The following is a 26,577-nucleotide window of genomic DNA, read 5'->3' as shown; positions in this document are numbered from 1 at the left end:
AAACCAATTTTTGTTTACTTCTTCTATCCTAGCAAGTTGGCTTCTAGGTATTTATTCTAAGAATAGTTGTTTAATTGTGCAAATATACATGAAGAAGTGTGTTCATCACAACTTCGTTATATTAAAGATAAGTCACAACAGTCTAAATGTCCTGCAGTGTTACATAAAGTTATAATAAAAACTTGATCTGAAAGACTATGACATATCAATAAGTGAGAGTAACAGGTTATAGCACTGTATGTAGAGTATTATATTTCTCTTAAATATGTGTGTGCAAATTACATAATATACACATATGTATGTATCTACATATGTGTGTCTCTGTGTGGAGAGAGAGAGAGAGGATATGTATAAATGGTAAAATGGTAATAATGGATGGATATCTTTGGCTAGTCGGCTTGTGGTTCTTATTCATATTTTCAAATAATCCTACAATAGCCCATATTATGTGTGTAACAAATTACAATAATGAATAAAATTGAACGTTTCTTACATGGAAAATTTGATGATCTACTCTATGAATACTGATGGCACACTGAGACATCTCTAACATACCCTGAAGTATTTTGCAGTATGGCAGACACAAGAAGACCTGGTACCAATTGCCTACTTCAAAGGAAGGTGATACAAAAAGGGTAGTACTTATTTTCTGATTTTAGAACATATATACTCTTTTAGTTCTTTTTTTCACCCGATAGAGTTGATATCTATCTTTATGTCACCTGCACATTATTTAGAATTATCCAATTCTACTTGTGATAGGCCGTGTGGTCAGTATAGTTTAAGAGGTTATAGTAGATTTTCTTCATTTAATTAGTTTACTAGCAATAAACAAATAGTGTTCGAGGTTTCGTTTGTATGTACTGTTGAATGGCACAAACTCATAGGAAATAATTGTCTTTAACCAGTGAGAAAAAAAAAAGTCACTGGTTCTTCTATTAAGAGGCCAATAGGAAATGAATGTCTGTGTCTCCCCCAAATCTGTATGTTGAAACCCTAAGCCCTAATGTGATGGTATTTGGGGATGGGACCTGTGGGAAGAAATTAGGGTTAGATGAGGTCACGGGAGGTGCTATTCTGATGGGATTAGTGCCCTTATAAGAAGAAACACCAGAGAACCAGAGAGCTTGCCCCCCCACCACACCTGCCTGGTGCACATGCACAAAGGAGCAGTCATGTGGTCACACAGTGAGGTGGCAGCAGCCTGCCAGCCAAGAGAAGAGACTTCAGAATGAAACCCACCTTGCCAGCACCTTGATCTTGGACTTCGCACCCTCCAAAACTCTGAGAAACAAATTGTTGTTGGTGAAGCCACCAGCTTATGGTACTTTGTTATGGTAGCCCAAGCTAAGACAGAGGTAGACTCACCTTCAGAAAGTGGGGTAGGGGAGCAGGAATGAGAGCTGTAGGGGAAAGGAGTGAGGGAGACTGAGGGAGAAGGTCACCCAACCTTGTTCTTTTTTTCCCACAGGAGACAACTGTACATGATGTAGTTCTTTTTCTGACCTGAAGAAGCAACAAAAAAAGAAAGTTTGCTTATCATTTTGATCCTTTGTAGACCTGACCCAAAATTTGACTTCCTTCTAATTGAGTCATGGCTCAGCAATAGAGAAAATATTGGTCAAAGCAAGAAATTAAGACTTAAGTCAATATACTTCAAATATTAAAGCCGACTTGGCCTGACCATCTGATAGAGAGACTGTTGCAAGGTGTCAGATATGCCACATTCTGATATATTTGACTTGTAGAAATCTAATCTATTTGCCTGTAGGATCTAATAACAGCTTCTTGTGGTTTGGAGAGCAGGACCACACTTAGAAATATTGTAGATACTCATTCACAGAAATATTGTAGATACTCATTCACAAAGATTCTTTGGGGTATATTCTAAAACAATGAACTACCTTGAAAACATGATTTTTAAAAATATGAACCAAAAATATTAATGAAAAGACTACGATTGTAAGGAGTGTAGTAGAGCTATAAGGACCATCTGAGAAACCCACAGTGGTACTTACAGGGAAGCCTTGAGATCTACACCAAAGTGCTAACGCTATGTTCACTGTCTGCTTGTTGTTGCAAAGAAAGTTACTGCCTGGGTCTATGTCTTGAGAGTGGGCTTTAACTGTTGAGTCTTGCTCGACTCCGCTTCACAGCATTTCTCCAGCATCCTGTACCTGACTGACCGCTACAAACTGTATGCGCTTAACTGCCATCTTGGCATCTACCCATCAGCAGCCAATAAAAGGCTGAAGAGGTGAGAATATGCTAAAGAGAGTCAGGAGGCAGATGATGCTGCAGCATTTAAAATAGTCTGTTGAAAGGATACAGCAGAGGGGTACACTAGTGTGCTTGTCCTGTGGAGCAGCCCTGTGCAAACTTCTCTCTATGCCTCTAGGTTTGCCTCTATCAAGACTCCATCTAAGAGTCTCCATCCTTTACAGCCTGTTCTGTGGGAATGGACTTTTGTTCATGTCTCTTTGTTTCCTTCTTCCCTTTCTGGTCAAATGGCTGCAGGGAACACAGGTTCTCCTGCTACCCACGTTGATTCATTTCTCAGTGGAAGAGTGGCAACCCGGTTCTACCGATTTTGTGAACCAGTTTTAGTTTACTCTTAAGGTGATTACTTTTTGCCATTGGGAGAGGGGATTAAATGCCAAAAACCCACACTACATAATACTTGATCAAATGCCTGTAGATATTGACAATATATTTCCACTGGAATTAAGCAAATTTTGAACATGCTTTTTAAATTAAATAATAGTGAGCCCTTTTTCATGGCATGAAATGCTTGACTGATGTCAGTTAAGACTGGCTGAATCTATCCCTCTTCAGAAATGGCAGTGGGAGGAGGTCAGAAAGAACTGGTTTGTCTTGTGGGTCTGATGTCTGGATAGTATGTCTGTTTTAAATGTTTTGCTTTTTAAAAATATTGTCACAATGCTTAAAAGACAGCTGATTTCATTGCATCTTGTTTCCTATATACTTAGTGGAAATATACAAAACAGCGTTTGATCAGGAATTAAATGATTTATCAACAGACCTGGATATCAAGACAATACTTTTAATAACATTTCTATAATGAAGTTTCAAATAGCAAATTTTCCCAAAGGCTTTTACTTTGTACTCTAGCAATTCAAAGGGTGACCATAGACTTTGTTTAAATCTTACATAATCTATGTATGTATATATTTTGTTTTCTCCAACTCTTTCAGAACAGGAACCCTTTGCTACAATTCTATGTATAACCCACAACATCTCAGAACTACATATAGGAATGTGTAACGTGTATAAGTGTCCAAACATTCACCGCAGTGTATCAATTACTTTTCTCCTCTATTTTTGCACCCTTCCTCAAAATCAGTAACTGATTTAAAAAAAAAAAAAAAGGAGGCTTTCATTTTCAGCCAACTTTCTGTACTAGGTTACAAAACTAGAGTGAAAAGCATATATTCACAATAGTGATAAAAGGCTGAAGAAGTAAACTCCTACTTTCTTTTCTATAGTAATATGGTTTATTTTTTACGTTTCAGTTTAAATTCTTTCCTGGATTTATCCAATTCAGTCTCTTTGTTCTTGATCTTTTTTATGATCAGCTGAGTCTATAGCCCTGAGCTGTGTCTTCCTGAGCTCCCATCCACGAAAAAAGCACTATCTGCTGAGAGGTACAGGTGCTTATCTGGGACTTGGCTGAACCAGAAAGAAAGTGAGCCCTGGGGTGGGCTCAGCCCACCCTTCAGCCAAATTACCTACTATGGAAAAATGTGTGCAGCTCCTCCAATTTGGACATGCCTCAAATGACCCATAGAGAGGTAGGTGGGGATGAAGGAAGTTTTCTCAAAAGGAATTAGGGCATAAACAATGTAATGATAATGATGATTTTCCCTGCCTTTTTGCACAAACCACCCTAAAGGGAGAAATGAGAAAGTAGCTGCAAAGGAGTATGGCTTTAAAATCAAATGTCCATTGTCTATATCTGAGTTGAATCATAACTGCTGGCTTTTATTCCAGAGTGATTATGTTAATTTCAAAACCTTCAACCCTCACTGACTAAATCACCTATGCATTCCAAGGTATGAAAAATTTAAGAATATAGTGTGTTCCTTTAAAAACATATGTCTTTCTCCTTAAGAAAAAGGAGAGGGGGAGGAAATAATATACAGAATTATAAAAACGACTCTAAAGGAAACCAGTGATTTAAAGCAGTGGACTGGAAAATGTTGAGATTCTGTTTTTAACTTAGAATGCTACTTTTGGCAAATCCCCTAAATCCTCCACCTCAGTTTTCTTATTTAAAACATGAAGATAATGATCTTTCTCACAAGGTGATAGATGATTTATCCAGTCTTAACTAGTATTAGTCAAGCACTTCATGGCAAAGAAGTCATTATTATTTAACAGTAAAGTGTGCCTTAAGTTGCTGAAATCTATTGGAAATATTCTACTGGAATCTATAGGCATTCAGCCAAATATTATTTAAGGCCCATAGAGCAAGTGCACAACTTTTAGCTCTTAACCCCACTAGAGATGTCAAAAACAAATACTTTAAGACTAAACTAAAACTTAACACACACTGGAAACTTTAGATCAAATTAGGAGTCAGAGAGGAGGGACCATTGATTTCCATAACTAAGTTTTTTGTGTAAAATTTAGATGACATAAAAATAGCAGGAAAGAGGAGTATTTTGGACCTCAGGCCATTCACTGGTGTCATTTACATAGGGTTTACTCTGCTATCCTTTAAAAAGAGAAAGGAAAAAAATAAAGGGAAGGGTCTACGAAACTGATCTAACCCCAGACATTTCCCTTTAAGTCTCAAGTCTACTTTTCCCAAAAAGGATACTGCTGTGGTCTGAATGTTTTTGTTCCCCCAAAATTTATATGTTGAAATTTACATGCCCAGTGTGATAGTATTTGGAGGTAGGGGCTTTGGGAAGTGCTTAAGTCATGAGGGTGGGGCCCACATGTATGGGATTAGTACCTTTATAAAAGGGTCCCCAGAGAGCTCCCTAGATCCTTCTGCCATGTGAGGACACAGAGAGAAGTCGCGAGTTTGCAGCCCGGAAGAGGGCCCTCACCTGACCTTGCTGGCACCCTGATCTGAGACTTCCAGCTCCAGAACTGTGAGAAATAATTTTCAGTTGTTTATAAACTACTCAGTCTGTGGCATTTTGTTATAGTAGCTTGAACAGACTAAGACAGGTATTTATAGGAAACAGGACATTTCAGCACAAATCAATTGCTAATAATCTCTCCTGGTCTATAAAATTAGCAACTTTGACAGTATCTGTAACCACATAGTTTTGGCTAAACAAGAACCAGTGAACAATCTTTATTGTCAAATTTCTCTCTGGACCAGAATCCTTTCTTAAGAAAAGCCATTTTATGGTTTTAGGCAGCCATGACGGCAGTTCCCATATATGATCATAAGAGTGCAGTTTTTTTCATTGATATAACTTTTGGAGCATGAAGCTGTTATCACAGAGCTCAGAAATATACCAGCAACAAATACTGAAGCATCTACCAGCCCATGCTGTGTCATTTTTAAAAAGTCTCAAACCATGAAAAACAATCATATTTAACAATTCCTTTGAGAGTCTGTTGAAGAGGTAGTGGGTAACTAGAAAGTACATCTTGTGTAGGGTTCCAAATAAGCCTGCAGCTGTATCACTACGGGGGTTTTATTTTATGTCCTCTCTCTGGAATCGCAATGGAGAAAGTTAATTCTTGTTATCAATTATAACTTGAAAAAGCCCATGGCAGTTTTTAAATGTTTTCAAAATTTTTGTAGCTTTGGTAATGTATAAATTGAGTCAAACCCTTATTATTTTTCAGAGTTCTGATCTCCAAAGTAAGAGGTACAAAATAATAAATCGTCATAGAGAAAGAAAAATGAGAATTTCTATTCATATTTGTTTTGTATCATTCTTTTAAAACTCTATTTTTTGTACATTTATTATGTTTCGAAGGAAATAATATAAAGTTTTTAATGTAGGGAATACACTGTTTGAAAGTTACAGGTATATGATTGAAATATAAACATTCAGAGACCATAGATTTTTAAAAATGAGACTGTTTCTGCCTCAGTTTTGGCTGATATTTCAAAAGATTTTTTTTAAAGAAATAAAGAAACCCAAACCAAAAAATATATATATATAGGGATAGAGAGAGGGCAAATATTCTCATATTCACATATGCAGAATTGCCAAGTAGTTATGCAATCCTTAGACTCAAGGTTATTAAAAGGTTAAAGGCAAGGAAAAGTTTTGGGGCTGCTGTGTTATTTTTTCTCCCTACCTCCACGAGGAAGATATAGGACTTGCTTTCCTCTCACTTGAAGCTGAATGAGAGGGGTTTCAAGAAGATCACTTTGCAGGCTGGATTTTTATTTTATCCTCTGTGTTTTGAAAGACACAGTGGATTGGTGTCTGAATCGTGCCTACAAAAGATGTTTAAGCGTTTGGTATTTGACCAATATGATGGACCAAGTATTCTGAAACTCCATAAAAAATAATCAGTAATATCTAATGAAAGAATGTATGCTATACATGGATAAAGATGTGATTTATCCTGGGAACCTTCTGAGCTTCTAGTTCTCAGGTGCCTCCACACACCAGGCACATAAGCTTTGGTTTAAGGGATCCTGTTATACTGCCCTGCTATGTTTTTACTTCCCTAGCTTCCCACAAGGGTACGAGATGGATCTTTCAGCCCAATACGGGATTTATCTGTCTATCAGGCTGAAACAAGCCCTTCTTCCTTGTGTCTGCTCATGCATTTGCTAAAGTTCACAGACTTTCCCAGAGGACTCTTGAGTCCAGCAGCCTTGTCTCTAAATTAGATTTTCCTTGTCGTATGGCCTCCTTGTCCATGTTTGGAAGTTTCCAGAGACAGCCTTCTCTAGGCAGCTCAACCAGGAATCACACAAAGGCCAGAGACAATGCGAGGCAGGCTAAGGGGACTGGGAGTTTCCAGTGCAATGTGTGCCATTGTTTATAAAGTTGTGCTGATGCAAGGGGAAAAATGACTGGGTGAGTATCCACAGGGACAGTAATAGTAACTATAAAATAGATGCTCTTAAAACTGATAGGGACCGTAAGAAAAGAAACTATTAGAATTAAAAAATGTATAAGCATTAAACAATAAAATCCAGAGGAAAGGTTTAATAGCAGATTGCATAGAGCTGAAGAGAATTAGTGAATTATATTAACATGTATGAAGAAATTATCCAGAATGCAGCAGAGAGACAGAGATGGAAAGCATGAAAAAAAGAGTTTAAGAGACCTGGAAGGTAAAAATGTCCAGCAATCACTTAATGGGCATTTCAAAGAAAAAGAGAATTTGAAAGAATGGGAGGGAGAAATAATGTTAAAATGTATCATAGCTAATAGTTTTCAAAAATTATTCAAAGATAAATCCTCAACTTCAGGAAATTTAATGAATTTCAAACAGGATAAATAAAAAGAACTAGATCTCTCCAAGTATACTAAAGTGAAAATATAGACTACCAAAGATAAACAGATGATATTGAAAGCAGCTATATTTTTTGAAAATTCACACTCAAAAATGTAATTATTAAACTGAAAACCAGGTGACTTAACAGTAACACTGGAAGCTAATAGAGGAAATTGATATCTTCAAAGTGCAGACAGACAGTAACTATCAGTCTAGAATTTTTTATTCAGAAAAACTTTTTAAGAGCAAGGATGAGATACATTTTCAGATCAGCAAGAACAGAGAGTTCACCACCAAAACACCTTTACCAAAGAAACTTTTCAAGGACATACTTCAAGAAGAAGCAAAATGAAAGCGGAGAGCAGACCAGAGATAAAAGATGGCACTGTGAATGAAATTACTGAAAACATACCTGTAAATGTAAACACTGATGCCATGAAACAAAAAATAGTAACTTAAATAGGTGCGGTTTAAAAATCGGATAAAATATAGCATTAAAACACCAAACAATTTCATACATATCTTCAGGACAGGACTAGTGATAAACATTCTAAGAACTGTTCATTTCTAGAGAAGGAGGATATTGCGCAGTTTTACTTTAGCATTTAGTTAACTAAATACGTTAAAATTAAATAGAGTGTATCATCGTATTTGGGAGAGAAAAAAATAGAATGAGGGAAAAAAACAAAGCAAAATCTCAAAAGAGAATTAAAAGAGGGTAGGAAAAGGAAAAAAACTATATAAGTAGGGTAAACAGATGGTAAAAATAAATACAAATAAATCATATTTATTTTTATTAAAAAAGGCAGGCGATCAGAATGGATAAAAGGGAGCAAGGAAGGATTAGAAAAACTCAGAAAACAGAGAAAGAGGAACACTCCCTAACATTCTATGAGGACACCGTATTCTTTTCTTTTATTCTAAAAGAGCTTTATTGAGATACAATGCACATATCATACAGTTCACCCATTTCAAATACACGATTTGATGGGGTTTTGAACATTTACAGACATGTGTGCTCATCATCATGGTCAATCTTAGAATATTTTTCCATTATCTCAAAAACAAGCCACCATAGATAGAGAGACCAGATTGGTGGTTGCCAGAGATGGGGGCGGGGATGGGACAAAATGGGTGAAGCTGATTGAAAGATACAAACTTCCAGTTATAAAATAAACAAGTCCTGGGGACATAATGTACAGCATGGTGACTATAATTGATAATACTGTATAGTATATGTGAAATTGTGTCTCACTTATATATATAGTTATATAGCTATTTGTTTTTTTATGTGGATTTTAATTACCACCTGGGATCACTTGCTTTTACTCTGGAGAACTTCCTTTAGTGTTTCTTGTAAGGCGGGTCAGCTAGCCACAAACTCTCTCAGTTTTTGTTTATTTATGAAAGTCTTTGTTTCACCTTCATTTTTGAAAGAGAGCTTTACTGGGTATAAGATTCTCAGTGACAGTTTTTCTTTGAGCATTTGAAGATGTTACCCACTACATTCTAGTCTCCATTGTTTATTCTGAGAAGCCAGATGCTAATTTAATGGGGTTCCTTTACTTTTGTTTATCCAAGAGTGCCTTTATTTCTCTTTCAGTTTTGAAAGGTAATTTCACTAGATACAGAATTTTAGGTTGGTGGGTTTTTTTCTTTCAGTACTTTAATATTTTACCCCATTTTCTTCTTCTTACATGATTTCTAAAAATATGCCCAATATAACTTTTATCCTTGCTCTCTATAGGTAAGGTGTTCTTTTCTCACCCTCAGTCTTCTTTCAAACTTTTCTTTCTGTTTTTGATATCTTCAGTTTGAATATGATATAACTAAGTGTAGAATTTGGGGTATTTAACTTGCTTGGTATTATCTGAGCTTCCTGCATAAGTGATTTCGTGTCTGCCATTAATTTTGCAAAATTATCAGTCATTATTACTTTAAATATTTTTACTCTGTTCCTTTCTTTCTTCTCCTTCTGGTACTCCCATTATATGTATGTCACACCTTTTTAATTGTCTTACAGTTCTTGGTATTCTGTTCCATATTTTTCTTTTCTTCTCTTTGCATTTCAGTTTTTGAAGTTTCTATTGACATACCTTCAAAGTTCACTATTTTTTTATTACCCTGTGTCCAGGCTATTCATAAGCCTATCAAAGTCAATCCTTATTTCTGTTACAGTTTGTTTTTCTTTTTGGTTTTTAACATTTTCTTTTGATTATTTTTTAGAGTTTGCGTTTCTCTGTCTATATTACTCATTTCTACTTGCACGTTCTTTGCATTTTTTCCATTAAAGTTTTTAGTATATTAATCATAGGTATTTTAAATTCTGGTTTTGATCATTCCTAAATATCTGCCATATCCGAATGTGGTTCTAATATTTGCTCTGTCTCTCCAAGCTGTGTTTTTGTCTTTTAGAATGCCTTGTAATTTTTTTGTTGAAAGCTAGATATGATGTATACTACTGGCTCTAGCTGTAGGCTAGTCTTCTGCTCCAGTAAGCTGTGACTCTGTATTTGCCTGTTTCTCCATGTTGAGGCAATAGTTTTCCCTGTGACCTCAATTCTCTGATGGATCTAAAAACCAAAATAAAAATTAGAAAAATAGAGAAAATCAATGGAACCAAAAATCTGGTTCTTTGAAAAAATTAACAAAATTGACAAACCTTTAGCTAGCTTGACCAAGAAAAAAGAGAGAAGACTCAAATCACTAGGATCAGAAAAGAAATAGGAAGCATTACTACCCACCTTACATAAATTAAAAATGTTATAAAAATACTTTCAAAATAATGTCTTGAAGTCAATGAATATGAGTTTTTCAATATTATTGTTCCTTTTCAAGAATGTTTTGGCTGTTTTGGAATGTTTGGTTCCTTTGAGATCCATATAAATGTTAGAATTAGCTTTGCAATTTCTTTGAAAAATTCAGATAAGCTTTGATTGGGATTATGACAAATCTACAGATCAATGTGGAGAACAGTTACCTTAAAAATATTGAATCTTCCAATCAGTGATGTGCTGGTAAAAGTTTAACAATGGACTCTGTGGGAGGGAGTAGGCCACTGATTCAGAGTATTTGCTAATTTATAGAGTGTAAATACTTCCATCATGGTTGATATCAACCTGCTAACATGATGTCATTGAATGGGCAATCAAGAATTCATGTTCAGGGCTTCCCTGGTGGCGCAGTGGTTGAGGATCTGCCTGCCAATGCAGGGGACACGGGTTCGAGCCCTGGTCTGGGAGGATCCCACATGCCGCGGAGCAACTGGGCCCGTGAGCCACAACTGCTGAGCCTGCGCGTCTGGAGCCTGTGCTCTGCAGCAAGAGAGGCCGCGATAGTGAGAGGCCCACGCACGGCGATGAGGAGTGGCCCCCACTTGCCGCAGCTGGAGAAAGCCCTCGCACAGAAACGAAGACCCAACACAGCCATAAATTAATTAATTAATTAATTAATTAATTAAAAAAAAAAAAAAGAATTCATGTTCAACTGTTTGTCATGAGCCATTCTAAACATTCTCCAGGTCAACATTACTTTTAATCCATGAACATGGTATCTCTCTTCATTTATTTAGACCTGTGATTTCTCTAAAAAATACTCTGTAGTTTTCATTGTAGTTGTTTTGCAAGTCTTTCACTCGTTTTATTCTTAAGTAACTGATATTTTTATGCTACTGTAAATGGTATTATTATTAGTATTTATTTTGTTTTCCATTTTTTGATGGTATATAGAAATATAATTAACTTTTTTAGATGTTGAGGATGTGGAGCAACTGGAACTTTGATACATTGCTCATGGTTGTGTACAATGACATAATCGCTTTGGAGAAAAACTGACAGTTTCTTATAAAGTTAAATATATATTACCCTATAAAAGAGCACTTCCACCTTAAATATTATCCAAGAAAAATGAAACCATATTTTTCACAAGAAATAGCTCTACAAAAAAGAAATAGCCCTACAAAAATACTTATTGATTTTACCATAACAGCCAAACTGGATACAATCTAAATATCAATCAATAAGAAAGTGGATAAACAATTTACAGTTTATCCATCCAGTGGAATCCTTCTAAACAATGAAAGCAATGAACTACTGATACACTATTGATACTGATAAACAATATGACTTAATCTCAAAAACAGAAGACACAAAAGATGCTATGTGAATTTATTTACTTTCAACCCAAAAACAGGCAAAATGAATCTATGTTGCTATTAATCAGAAATGTTTGCCTTTGGATAGTGGGTTGGATTTGACTAGAAAAAAGCAAATGGGAACTTTCTCTATTGGAAATGATTTATATCTTATTTTGTGTGAAGGTTGCATGGAGGTACACATTTGTCAAAACTAATCAAATAGAGCGTTTTATTTCTGTGCAGTTTTATTGTATATAAAATATACCTCAACAGAACAATACTAGATGACTTATTTTTAAAAAGTAGTTTCTTAATGTAATGAGGAACTGGGAAACAAATGGTGAATATACAAACAAACAAACTTCAAAAGCAATTGTGATGGTTAATTTTAAATGGCAAATTGGTAAGGCCAGGGTATCCAGATATTTGGTGAAAGATTATCCTACATGTTTCTGTGAAGGTATTTTTCAGATGAGATTAACATTTTAAAAAGTAGAATTTGAGTAAAGCAGATTACTCTCTATAATGTGGGTGGGCCTCATCCAATCAGTTGAAGGTCTTAATAGAAAAAGATAGCCCTCCCTTAAAGAAGAGGTAATGCTGCTAGCAGAAAGCCATTGGACTGGAACAGCAACTCTTTTCTGAGTCTCCAGCCTGATGGCTTACCCTGCAGATTTGGGACTTGAAAAACCTCCATAATGATGGGAGCCAATTCTTTAAAATAAATCTCACCCCCTATACATACACATCCTGTTGGTTCTGTTTCTCTGGAGAACCCTGACAAACATACCAAGTGAAAACAAGAATCAGGAAAGGTAAGTGAACACTAAATCCAGCTTTTGTTTTAGGGCACTTGTTGAAGGAACTATGTTTATATGGTCCCTTTGGTTTCTATGGTTTCTATGGCTCAGGAGAGAAGAGTTAAAGTCCAGGACCTGCCTAAAGTGAGGCGTCTATTAGGAATCTTCCAACCTAAATCTGTGCCTCCAGAAGTCAATATCCTTAATGTTAATATACATTAGAAATTAATTGACCTCCATACCATTAGAACTTTCAGGAAAATTGACTCAAACATTGTATTTAGAATTGAGGGGGAGAATATCTGCCCTGAGAATTTGTAAACAGCTAGCCCTGTGGGAGTTTGCAACATTAATTCGTAATACTTGGATGATCTGAGTGAAACCCTCAAGCTAAGAATTTAGTATAAAGTGATTCCAGGCTAGTAGGATTCCCAGGTTGTCTGACAAAAATACAAATCATTTTGGAGGAACTCATTTCAACACAAACCTCAAAGAAATTATATTATTAAATTCCAGATATTTGGGCACAGAGTAAAAAATAAAAATAAGCAACAAAAACTGAAGGAAACATATGACACAAAACAAGGCACCAAAAGAGAAAATCAGGAAAAACAGAAATTAGAGTCAAACACAAAAATATTAAGAATAATGGAATTATCAGACACAGAACATAATATGGACATGTTCAATATTCTTAAAGAAATAAGAAATTGAAAATGTGAGTAAAGCACAAGAGACTATAAAAAGATCAGATTTAAGAATAAACTTATAGAAAAATAATAATAATTTAAACTTAAAATATTAAAGAAAAAGGAGTAAATTGGGGGAATTGATATATGTTATGGGCAATGTCTATGTCTCCCCTAAAAGCATATGTTGAAGCCCTACCCTCCAAAGTGATGGTATTAGGAGGCGGGGCCTTTGGGAAGTGATTATGATTCGACAAGGTAGAGCCCCTATGAATGGGGTTAGTGCCCTTATAAGGGTCTGGAGAGAGCTTGCTTCCTCTCTGCCTTTTGCCACATGAGGATAGAGAAGAAAACAGTCATCGGCAATGAGTTTTTACTTACCACATCTTTATTTTTTAAATTTGTTAATGAAATGTTTAAAATAGTCTCAGGAGTGCAAATAACATTAAATATATATTCTGAAATGTCAATTTCCTGAATTTGTAAAACCCTAGGCTTCCTTTAAGAAATTTACATTCAAATAGATTTCTTTCCTTTTTGATGGGTAACTTTCTCATTAAAATTATAAAGGTTCAGATTCATAGGAAAAGCCTATTTTATATATATATAGCAGACACTTAAATTTGGAGTCCTGTATCCTGTCAATCCTTTTCTTCCTCAGACTAAATGTCTTATTTACATGGAAAAACTATGAAATGAAGCAATGATGACAATAAATGACACTAGCATGTGACTAGAAAACATTCCTCTTATGCATACAAAAGGATTAGACTTTTACAAGTGTCTTCTTCATGCTCCAAATCAGTAAAAGGCTTTATTTGAGAAGAACTAGTGCAAGATAGTTCAATTAATAACTAAAGATCACAGAATGCCTCAGACAGTTTTAGAGTCACTTCTTTTACCATCCTGCATGGGAATTATCAATACATACTATGTTTTGAACCAATGAAGCATAGGAAATAGAAAAGGTGTCATTATTGAATTTACCGTTATAGGTTCATTGTCAACATACTATATAACTTGGGACAACTTTGATCCAGAAAATTATAAAAGCAAAATGGCTTTATTGCAGATGGATGAATCTGCAGATGTTATTAAGTGTGCTCAGTTAATAGTACTAATTAGAAGTCCTCAAGAGAAACGCTTTACAGAACATTATTAGTTCCGCAAAGACATACCAAAACAAACTATTGAGTGTGAAATATTGAAAATGATAAATTAATTCTCTGAAACAAGGTATTAAACAAATACTGTGTATATTTTGTATTGATGGTACAGCTGAAAAACAGGAAAACACAAGGGCTTTGTTTCAAAATATTCTGGAAACCCTGAGAGCCAATGTTTCTTCACTGAATGTTTCTACCTGTAAAGATTAGCGTTATCAAAATGGTGAATTGAAAAATTAATATACTCTAGACTAGCTCCATATGAAAAAAATTGAGTAGCAAGTTTCTGGATGTCCTTTGAAGAATGCTTGGTGTTGTCTAGCAGACACTTTTGGGTTGTCTGATTCTATGGGAGTCTGTACCTTTTATAACTCTGTAGAGATAAAACTTACCTTGTAGGGGGCTGATGGTGATGAAGATGTTCCTGGTTCAAGGTAATGCAAATGGTCCTATTCATAGGGATGCAAATGAGCTTTGTTTCTTGGAGTGTAATTGATTTCTTCCTACGTGGAAGAAATGATTCCAAACATTACATGTTATTGTGCTAGGCTCTTGAATCAGTTTGCTTCTATTAGTAAATTCATTTCAGCATTACTGATTGCCTATGTATGAGTCTATTCTTTGGATTCTCTTTTGAACTTGCTTTAACATCTTACTGAATCCCTCATTAATTAATAAATTGGATAAAATCTTTGACACGTATTCATTTTATAATTCCATGGAGGTCACAATTTTACCTTTTATAGAAATGAAATCCTTTAACAATGTGAATATGTTCCAGTTCCTCATTAATATTTTTAAAATTATTTTACATGTATTCTGTTAAAGTAATTAAACAAGGAGGCCATTAGACTGAGGTGGTTTTAATGCCTTAGCCTCCCATATAAGCTACCAAACCTAAGCCTGTAAATGCCTCAAGGTCAAGAAGCCAAAACCTAAAGACAGCCAATCACAAACGGCCAACCAGGTTTTCCCAAATATGCAACTGCTTAAGCTACAGCCAATCAAACAATTGCTTTGCTTTGCTTCCCCTTCTTCTCTATAAAAGTCTTCCCTTGGCTCCTGTGGATAGAGAGCTCCTAAGCACTTGGTGCTGCCTGATTAGAAGTGAATTTTCCCCAAATAAACTCTTAATTTTTAAAAATATGTCTAAGTTTATCTTTTAACAGTTCAATATTTAATATTTAAAGACTTCCATAATATTTGTATTTTATCTTTATCACGTTTATAAGATAAAATGAAAATATAATGGAGTTTGTTTCACTAAGCCCCATAAACAAAGGGTGACCATATAACTTTTGTTCAAATTAGAATATTTTGAAAGTGCAACGGGTACTATTAACAATTGCACTGGCACAATAGATTGAACTGGGAGAGTCCTAGAAAAAACAGTATTGTCCTGGACAAACCAGGAGGCATGGTCATGTTACATGTAAGTGACCCTAAATCCCCTCTAGGTATACCAGCATGCCATACAAATGTTATTTCCTATGTGTGCCATGATATGAAAAATGTTGGGAAGTATTGCTGTATAACTTTACGGTATATGAACATTCTATAATTCATTTATTTTTCTGTTGGTGGGTATGAAAGTTGTTCTCAAAGTTTTACATTACAAACCATCCTACTAGGAGCATTTTTGCCCATGCCTCCTTGTAGGCACGTGGGAGAGTTTCCCTAGGGTATACATCCAGGAGTCTGACCATGTTCTACTTTTCAAGAAGTCTCCTGTTTGTTTTCCAAGGTGGTTGCCTTCATTTATACCCACACATCAGTGTTAGAAATGTTCCTTTCTCCATATCTTTGCCAATACCTTTGCCAATATTAATTTTAGACATATTAATCTTTGTTAATTTGATGAGTTGGAAATTGCATCTCAGGGTTTTCATGTGCCTTTCCCTAACCATAGTGAGTTTAAACATTTTTCAAGTATGTTTTGCCTATCCCCGTTGCTTATGTGAAATACCTATTTATTTGTTTGGCTTATTTTCTTCTAACTTACTTTGCTTTTCTATTTCTTATCACTTTGTGGAATTTGTTTTACTCTCAGCAGTAAAATTTTTGTCACATTTGCTGCAGATATCTTATCCCAGTTTATAATCCTCCTCTATTTATGGATCTTTGGATACAAAGAAGTTTTTAGATTTGATGTTGTCAAATTTACCAATTTCCTTCTTTATGGTTTGTGCTTTTGGTATCTTGTTAAGAAATGCTCTCACAGACTTCCCTGGTGGTGCCATGGTTAAGAATCCACCTGCCAATGCAGAGGACACGGGTTCAATCCGTGGTCCGGGAAGATCCCACATGCCACGGAGCAACTAAGCCCATGCGCCACAGCTACTGAGCCTGCACTCTAGAGCCCACGAACCAAAACTACTGAGCCCACGTGCCTCAACTACTGAAGCCCGCACGCCTAGAGCCTGTGCTCTGCAACAAGAGAAGCCACCTCACTGAGAAGCCCATGAACAGCAACGATGAGTAGCTCCCATTCGCCACAACTAGAGAAAGCCTGCGTGCAGCAACAGAGATCCAACGTAGCCAAAAAAAAAATAAAAATATGGCTTCCCTGGTGGCGCAGTTGTTGAGAATCTGCCTGCCAATGCAGAGGACACGGGTTCGAGCCCTGGTCTGGGAAGATCCCACATGCCGCAGAGCAACTAAGCCCGTGAGCCACAACTACTGAGCTTGCGCGTCTGGAGCTTGTGCTCCGCAACGGGAGAGGCCACGACAGTGAGAGGCCCGCGCACCGTGATGAAGAGAGGCCCCCGCTCGCCGCAACTGGAGAAAGCCCTCGCACAGAAACGAAGACCCAACACAGCCAAAAATAAATAAATAAATAAATTTATAAAAAAAATAAAAATAAAAATAAAAATAAATAAATAAGAAATGCTCTCACACCTGGAGTAATACTGTCCTATATTTTCTTTCAAAACTTTCAGAATTTGCTTTTCACATTTAAGCATTTATGCAACCTGGAATTGATTCTTGTTCAGGAGTAATATGTGATACTCATTTTAGTGACTTTTTTTCATCACATTAAAAACCAGTAATCCCAGATCCACCTATTTCATTGCTCATCCTTTCCCCACTCATCTCGAGCCTCAATTCTGCCACAAATCAAGTTTCTATGTATATGTATTTATATCTATGTTCTCTGTTCCGTTGGTTGATGTATTTGTCTCTCCTTATGGCTATAGCACATGGTCTTACAATAGTTTTATAATGTATTTTGATATCTGGTAGAGAAAGCCCCTCTACCTGGTTCTTCTTCAACATTTTTGGAGCATTCTCAAACCCTTGATTTTTCCATATAAATTTTAGAATAATTCTGTCAAATTCTCTGCAAAATAGTTCTGAGAGTCTACATGGAATTCTATCAAATTTATAGAAAAGTATGGGATAAAAAGATATATTTAGGATATTAACTCTTGCTATTAATGAACATGGCATATTGCTCCATTTATTTTGGCATGTTTATTATACCTTTTTTTTTTTTTTTTTAATTTATTTATTTATGGCTGTGTGGGGTCTTCGTTTCTGTGCGAGGACTTTCTCTAGTTGCGGCAAGTGGGGGCCACTCTTCATCGCGATGCGCGGGCCTCTCACTGTCGCGGCCTCTCTCGTTGCGGAGCACAGGCTCCAGACGCGCAGGCTCAGCAATTGTGGCTCACGGGCCCAGTTGCTCTGCGGCATGTGGGATCTTCCCAGACCAGGGCTCGAACCCGTGTCCCCTGCATTGGCAGGCCGATTCTCAACCACTGAGCCACCAGGGAAGCCCTATTATACCTTTTTAAATTGCTATCCTTTCCTCCAAAAAGGCTATGCGTGCATTTTATAGGATTCATTCCCAGTTACTCTCTATTCTTTATGCCATTGTACATGCTATCACTTTTGTAAAATTACATTTTCTAATTCTCATTGCTATTGTTAGAATTACAGTTGACCTTTGCATGTTGATCATATGTCTAGTAATCTTGCTGAACTCTTGTTAATTAAGTACAAAGGCAAGAATGATAGAAACTGCATTTTCCCCCTTGCAGTGAGGACCCAGGATGTGACATGCACACCTTAGATTTAAAATGTGGAATCAATGTTTTTGCCATTTCGGCAGATAAACAGTTATGAAGGCATTTACAGTTATGTAGGCTTTTCTACAGCAGCTACAACTGAGGTGTTAGGTCTGAACCATGGCTTCAAAAGCTGTAGAAAGTCTTTTTTGCTGGTGCAGATCACGGTAAAAGTAGTACGATTCTGAAACCAGCAAATGTCAGTGCTGTTTTTAGACTCAACAAGTGACTTCCTGATTGCTGAAAGATATTACCCATCAAACATGTCTCAAGAAAAAAAAATAGTATGCATCCCACGCTTTTTCTGCTTTTAAAACAAAACAAAAAACAACAAACAAACAGAATTGGCAAAGCCTTCAGGGTTATCTGTGGCTTTCAAATTCACTTAACAGTTTGTGTTTGTGGTCCTTGAGGATTTCATTTTAAAAAAACAACAAAAAATCCAGATTCCTAAGCTCCGCTCAAAACCAATTAAATATCTTGGAGTGGGCCCAGCAGTCATGTATTTTTAAAACCTCACCAGGGTATTTAATGCGCAACCAGAGTTGAGCATAGACTGTACACTTAGAGCTAACAAATTCCAGGAGAAACACTGCTTCTCTGGACATTACGCCATCAAAAACAGGAACCAAACAGAAAATTACAAAGCTGGTGTTTTAGCAATAAATAAACAAACAAACAAATAAATAAAAGTTTAGCAATGTGGAGGCAGCATGAGTCAAATGACCACATCACCCTATGATTTATAAATCATAAATTATAAATGGTCAAGATAAAACTAAAAGCAACAACAAAAAGCCTCATTCCAAGTCAACCTAATTGGAACATAATCTCCCTAATTGGCGGGAGATTTAGCAAAAGCTTCTCAGGTGATTCTGATGTGCAGCACAGAGTTAACAAAGGCAACTCAGGAATATTGGTGGCTAGGATTTTTTTAAGTGTATTTCAACCAATGGGATCAAAATCTTCTTGGGTCTAGAGTCTCTAGAGGGTGGGGCTTACACTTGAGAGGAAGGAGTGTAGCTACATTCAATCAACATTGGAATAAGTTCATCTGGAACAAGAAAGGATGACTTAAGGAGGCAAACCTTGGCCTAAAGCAAGATTTTCCTCTTGTCTTTGAGAGCCATGAGAGTCAACCTCAACTCCTAGGCATGGAGATGCCTGAACATCCCAACATGGATGGTGAACTGGCAGGAGAACAATATGGTAGAGAAACCCTGCAGTTAGATTTGGGCTGTGGATTCTGAAAGTAGCCTCCTGGGTAGCATGAAAAGTTCTCACACTCTGTTCTTCCCATCTCTTATCCAAAGAAGAAGGTTTTAATCAGGACTAGCCACCTGCTTTTCCATAGAGACAATCGTAAATAATCTCAGCTTGCTTTAGATCACCATTTACCTCCTTACCCCAAGGCCAGAGAGTTGCCAAAGTGTAAATAGGAGTCAGTGGCCAAGAATGAACACAACCCTTGCCCTGCAATACGACTGACTTCTAAATTAACCTGCCCTCAGAACACTCCATTCTGACCTTAACTTTTCCATGTTCCTTTCTCCAAACATATTTTTCCCTTTTCAGATTTTTTTTTTTCCCCTTCCTTTCTTTTTAATCCTCCATTGGGCCAAAGAAATAACTGGCCTAGTGGTGACTTCAGTGGGACAAAGTTTGCTGATGGTATGACTGGATGTGAGTTCATTCAAAGGCAGTTTGAAGTTTACTTTGGCTTTTGTGCCTTCTCAAAAATAAATACATTTGATTCAATAAATTTGGAAATGTGAATTTTCTGCAGCACCCTGACGGAGGCAGGTCCGGCAGGGTCAGGTCTATTTGGAGATCAATAATTGGGGCTAATTCTGGCTTGCCTCAGCACAACCAGGGCCCTAGAGTGTTCAGAAATGCTCCACGTTTCTATTTAGGGGTCAGAGTGAAAAGAAAACATGTGCCCAGCTTGACCTCTGCATTTTAGAATCACAACATCACAACAACCAAGCGAAAAACTATAAACCTCTACGGAAAAAACAGAGGCAGGAGTGAGGGGAAGAGAGAGATTGAATTTGAAAGGCAGTTAAAAAGAGGTTGGGATCTAAGATTAGCTTTGCATTAAAAAGGAGTTGAGTTGCTTTATTCATGTACTCTTTCACTCTTATTTATGGAGTACGTACTACGTAGCAGACATTGTGATAGGCATTCCAAGAGCTAATGACCCTGGCTTGCATCTTAGCGGCCAACCATTCACTATGCAAGCCTGCTGTGTTCATGGCAGTCTTCTTAAACCCGGCTCCTTGCTCTCGCTTTCTGACTACCTTTGAATCTAAACTTGAGGCAGTTCTCAAATATCAGCCCGATCTGGATGCTGACTTCAGCGGGGGGCTTGGTGCTTTCCTTTCTGGCCTTCTCACTCTCCCTAAGTAATTAAGTTCCCTAATGATAACGGAGCATCATTACAATAATATTGATACCTGCTGTAATCACTGGCATTCTGGCTTTTCAATTTCCAGCATTTGCTTTGGATCAAGTAGCTCTGTGCTAATGCGACAGAAGGTCACCCGATGAAGGGGCTGATAGCGAAGAAGACAGCTCTACTTAGCATGCACGGAGGATTAGGCTTTTTGGCTTGTAGAGCTAATCTTTCAAGTTGTCCTTTTTTGACTTTCTCAGTTTAATCAGTTTAATCTCATCTTCCCTGTTTTCTGATCACAAGGATTTTCTGTAGAAACCTTGCCTCCGCAATAAAGACCATGGGGCAATTTATTCTCATATTGATTTCAACATTTCCGTTCCTCTACCAATGAGTCAATAATGGGGGGAGGGAGAAGAAGGGTGCGAGGAGGTTGGAGGAAGAAGAGGCAGAAGAAGGAGGATGAGAGGGGAATAGAAAGCGAAAGCCCTTCGATACTTTCATTAGTAGAAAAGCCACACACTCCAGTTATCTGGGAAACCTAAATACATCTTAAATGCGCTGGAAGCAGAAATGACAGCCAAATGGGAACGTCTCTATAATGATTAAAGTTAGTTGAAGACAGCTATAACAAGGGATTCTTTCCATTGCCACAATAAAGAGATAGAAAGACACACACACACACACACACACACACACACACACACACACACGTGCGCGCGCGCGCGCGCGCGCGCACCCCTTCTGCAATCAGAGACATTGCACGTATCTAAGAAGATGAATCACACAGTGACAACCTTCCTCACGGATTTAGTCGATTCTGCTTTCATCCCTCCTCCCCGTCCACACAGAAGGGTGGGCAGTGTCTTCCTGAGAGCAGACAAAGAGCCATTTGCCAAGAGAGGGGAAAGACAAAAAAATGGGGTTGGAAGGTGGTGAGTTCACTTTTGAATGTTACCTTTGAACTGATACTCCTGGCGGAGATGTCCAGCTGGGGCGGGGTGCGGTTCTGGATTGCAGTAGGGTGGACTGAGGTGGAAAACTCTGAAATAGAGGAGAGTTTGGTGAGTGGATGCATTTAAAAAGCAGTTGTGCTCTTTAGATAAAATTTAAATATTGCTTATCAAACTAATACAATCGGTTGTGTCATTTTTAAAGATTTGGGAGACTGATCAACTTGAGGGTTGGATCAACCTTTTGTTTAACTCCATCGAGCCCACTGGAAAAATGACACAGAACAAAAATAGAACCCTTTTTCCTTAACAAGAAAGAACCAAATGTCTTTTTAGGCATCAAATTTTTTGTGGTTGGCTAAAACGATCAAAAAGATAAAAAAGAAGACAGAAAGAAACAAGAAAGAAGGAAAAGGAATTTTCCACAGGAACTCAGGCATGCTGGAGGACAGAAATAAATTACTCCTTTTTAAATTCTCAATCTCTTTCCATTTGTTCTATATGAACTACAATCATTAAATGTTTAGTGAGTGCCAAAACCAGTTTTTTTTTTTTTTGCAATGATTACACTAGGTTCTAAAAATCATAAGCCTATAAATTTAAAATGCCCCAGATATTTGTCTCCTAAAATGGGCATAATTCCATAATTTCTTCTCCCTTCAAAAGGTTATCCGCCACCTTTCCTGTTAAATAATTCTGCTTGCTAGAAACACCCAACTTCTTTTTTGGTAAGCATGTCTTTCCCTTTCCCTTTAAATCGAAGTCTTTGGTTCACTAGGGCTTACTGCTTAATGACAATGTGGTGGAGTTAGCCCAGGAGAACAATGCATCCATTAATCTGCCTCATGCTTAATTGGTAACTACTGTATGGGCTGGCATTTCAAACACAGATTGCAAATGTACTTGAATTAGTTACTGTTTAATTGATACAACTGGCACTCAGCCTAGAACCAACATGCAGCTACTGTAAAAAGAGCAAGGCTTGAAAGGAGAGAGAAAAAAATACAAGGTATGATTGTGATTCATTCTTTATATCAATTATTCGTGGAACATAATTACATAGTTTTTCATATTGCTTTAACAAGCAATAGACCAAAACAGGCTGCTAAAAAATGCCTGTAATGCTTGCTGACGTAAAGAATAACAGCAGTGATTCCCAACTCCCTCTCTTTCTTGATTCTACCCTTCTCCCTGCAAGAATAGTTATGTATGTACAACTGAGTTTGGGAACTGCAATATTTACAAAAGAATGAATGCCTAAGAGGGTAATTTTGACAATGTCTCCAGAATAGCAGAAATTCAAGGAAATAGAATGCTATCATGTCAATAATTCAACTTTATTACCATTCACACCAGTGTTACTATGAACATATTTTCAATAGAAAAAAAACTAATATCTTGAGATTAATCCCCAAATAATTCCACTTAGGCACATCATGCAGGAACCATTAGATTCTACAACTTGCCTTTGACTAGAGAACATTTTAATTCCAGAAATATTGTAATGATACTGATGGTGATCATTTCATGAGCATCTTCTACACACCCAGAATCACACTAGGTGATTCAATATAAAATTTCCCATGTAACCCTCCAACGTCCATGCTTCCCTCCCCAGTTTGAATCTTCATTTCATTGTTTAAGTCTATGTAAAATAATTGGACTGAGAAAAGCATTGAACTGAACTTTTTTACCCTATTTTAAAAGTTAACCCACTTTTAGGCTTAAATGATTTGCTTGATGTAAAACACCCAACGGCCATCTTGATTTTACAGGTATATGCTAATCATATGAGAATTTATGCATTTTTCTTACCCAGAATTCCTATAAAACACCCCAAACTCTCTTTGCTAACCTGAAGCGAAAATCCCCTCATTGGTTCAGTAAGCAGTATTGACAATCTACTGTATATCCAGTTTGGTCCTTGCATTGTGTGAGATATTACACAAAACTGATCTTAATAATATTATCAATGAGTTTCTAATTGCCAAAATAAAAGGGACAGTTTCTATTCTATTTTTAAAAATTATTTGTCATTGACCTTTGTTTTGTAATACACTTTTCTTTGGTTGAATTTTTGTAATAGTTAACAATGTTGTTCTTGGTTTCTCTGACATAAAGCCCTCTGGTTTTCTTCCTGACCCTCTGACTACTTCTTCTCAATTTCTTTTGGGGGTGTCTTTCTCCATCCAACATTTAAACACGGGGAGGGGATGTCAATATTTCAGATCTCTTTCACTCTATACACTTTCTCTGTGCAGTTTCATCTTATGCTACAGACTACCTACACACCACAGGGCCCTAAACAAATATCACAATTCTGGAGATTTTTTTTTCCTGCAAAATAATATATGCAAGTTTTCAAAAATTACTGAGAGTAATCGCTTGTAAAAATTCCTAATTCTTATCTTACCCTGCAGATCACTCCATGGCAATCCAGTACCAGACACACAAAGCTAACTGGATATCTCTACTAGAACATCTAATAACAGCACATAAGTATGTTCAACAATGGACTTCCTTGCAGACTCACTTTTTTTTGCCACTTCTCCTTTCTTGTGAAGTGGTGCCCCTAATACACAGTCACCCAAGCTGCCAGCCTGAGAGTCAGGATGTTTCCCCCCGTCCTCCATTGCTCTCCTCCACACCCCGCCAACCTGATTGGATCACAAGGCCTGCAGAGTTTCATATCCATTTACTACTTTTCAAAAGTATTTTTTCTTCCCTGTCCTCAGTGCCACCGTGTTGTTCAGATCCTTCTTACTTTTCACCTGAATGTTCACAATCACCTGCTGACCAGTTTTCCTGCCCCTACTATCACCTCTTCTCCAATCCATTCTGTAGAGATTACTCCAAAGCAAGAACATGGACCCTTTCTTGCAGAAGATCCTCAAGAACTGCCGTATGCTTCAGGAAGAGGCTTGGTTGTGTTCTAATTCCTGCTTATTTTTGTTTTCTTTTTCCCATCTTTCCAAATGTCTCCAGCCTTCTCCATCTGGTTAATTCCCACTTTCTTCTTAAGGCTCAGTTCAATGGTCATTCATCCATGAAGCTGTCTCTGGCCTTTCTTGCCTAAGCTAGGTGTCCATCCTCTGTCTTCCCTTATTTCCCGATGCATCCTTCTGTTACAGACTTGACCATACTCCTGTGGCTTCCTTGTTAGACTCTAACTACATTCTGCTTTTGCTGAAATAAAGTGAAAATCAAATTTTAATTTTTAGACTATTGATTAGCCTTATATACTAAAAAATTAGTCTTATTTCTTAGTATATTAGAAGAGATGTAAAACATAATATTGGAGAGGGGAGGGAGAAATTAGGAGTTTGGGATTAACAGATACACACTATTATATATAAAACAGATAACCAACAAGGGCCTACTGCATAGCACAGGGAACTATATTCAATATCTTGTAATAACCTATAGTGGAAAAGAATTTGAAAAAAAAGATATATATGTATTCTTATATTCATATATATATGCATGTATGTATAACTGAATCACTTTACTGTATACCTGAAACTGAACAGCATACATAATACAACATTGTAAATCAACCATATTTGAATTTTAAAAACCATAATATTGGACTCAGTTTTATGTACTGAGTATATAAATAATGCTTGTTCTCTAGTTTCTTTTCTTTGCCACTAACCAGCTGAGTAACACAAGGCAAACCATTTAACCTCCTGAAGCATTAGCATCGTCATCTGCAAAATTATTTCTAAGATCTTCGTAACCCTAATCTTCATACTTATGTGGTTTTTTTTCCATGTTATGTTGTGTAATTAGTCATTTAATAAAGGTTTTAGTGGTTTACTGTTGTTGAACGAAAATGATCTCAAAGGTTCCAGTTCAAAGTGTTTTTAGACATTGATTTTTGTCCCTACACTCAATGTACAATTGTGGGAATTAGTTTATTTGTATCTAACATGATTACACAATGGATTTGAGGTGGTTTACAACAAGAATATATCCCCAGAATGGTAAAGAAGAAGTAAAAGGAGAAGGAAAGGGAGAGGGAGAAGAAGGAGTGCTTGGGGGGAGAATATGATGATACAGAATTGTGTCCAAGAGAAAAATAAATAAAGGGAGGAGTCAAACCTAGAAGCAAGTGAAAATAGATGCCTCCGCCATAATGGTTATACATAACTGTAATAGATCATTTTCTAACTTGATTCTAAGCTCCCTGGCATCCAAAATGAAGACAGCAACAGTCTCAAATACAAAAATTATTATAGGAGAAGCAAAGTTTCTCCAGCACAAATTTCTAAAGTAATTTTTTCACAATGAGCTCCAGGTAACAGGCACCAAATAGTATACTAGACAATGCCTCAACAACATTCTTAAACAAAATATAAGAAGAGACTGAACTTGCAATACCCTTCAAGAAAGGCAAAGCCATGATCTTGAAAGTCTGTAAAGACAATACCATGAGTGGTCATGGTATATTTCAATTGTGTAGCTTTCTGCTGATCAAGTCTGGTTAAAACGAAAATCAAGAATAACTGAGTGAATAGCAAAATAACACATTCTTTAAATTATCTTCTGCAAATATCACATTTGCCCAGATTCTGATGGGGGTCACTGTGGTATATTTTGAATAAAATTCTACTACAGGAAGTGGTAGTTGATCCCTCCTTCAGATTTTACGAGCAGTTTTCTGTCAACACTATTCCCCCAACTTATGCTGGCTCCGTCATTAACAAACTGTGAACTTGAACAAATGACTCGATCTCTGTCATTTAGTTTCCTCATCTGGAAAATGGGGATGATAAAAACACTTTGTTCATTGGTTTGTTACAAGGATAAAATGTAATAAAACATGTAAAATGTTTATAACAAAGCCCAGCATATAGAAAATACTATTATATTACGTTATATTGCTTCATACATTTATATGTGCTTTACTGATTA

This window comes from Balaenoptera physalus, assembly GCF_965194825.1.
Source record: "Balaenoptera physalus genome assembly, chromosome: 9".
NCBI classification, from domain to species: Eukaryota; Metazoa; Chordata; class Mammalia; order Artiodactyla; family Balaenopteridae; genus Balaenoptera; species Balaenoptera physalus.
This window is presented reverse-complemented; position numbering follows the sequence as displayed.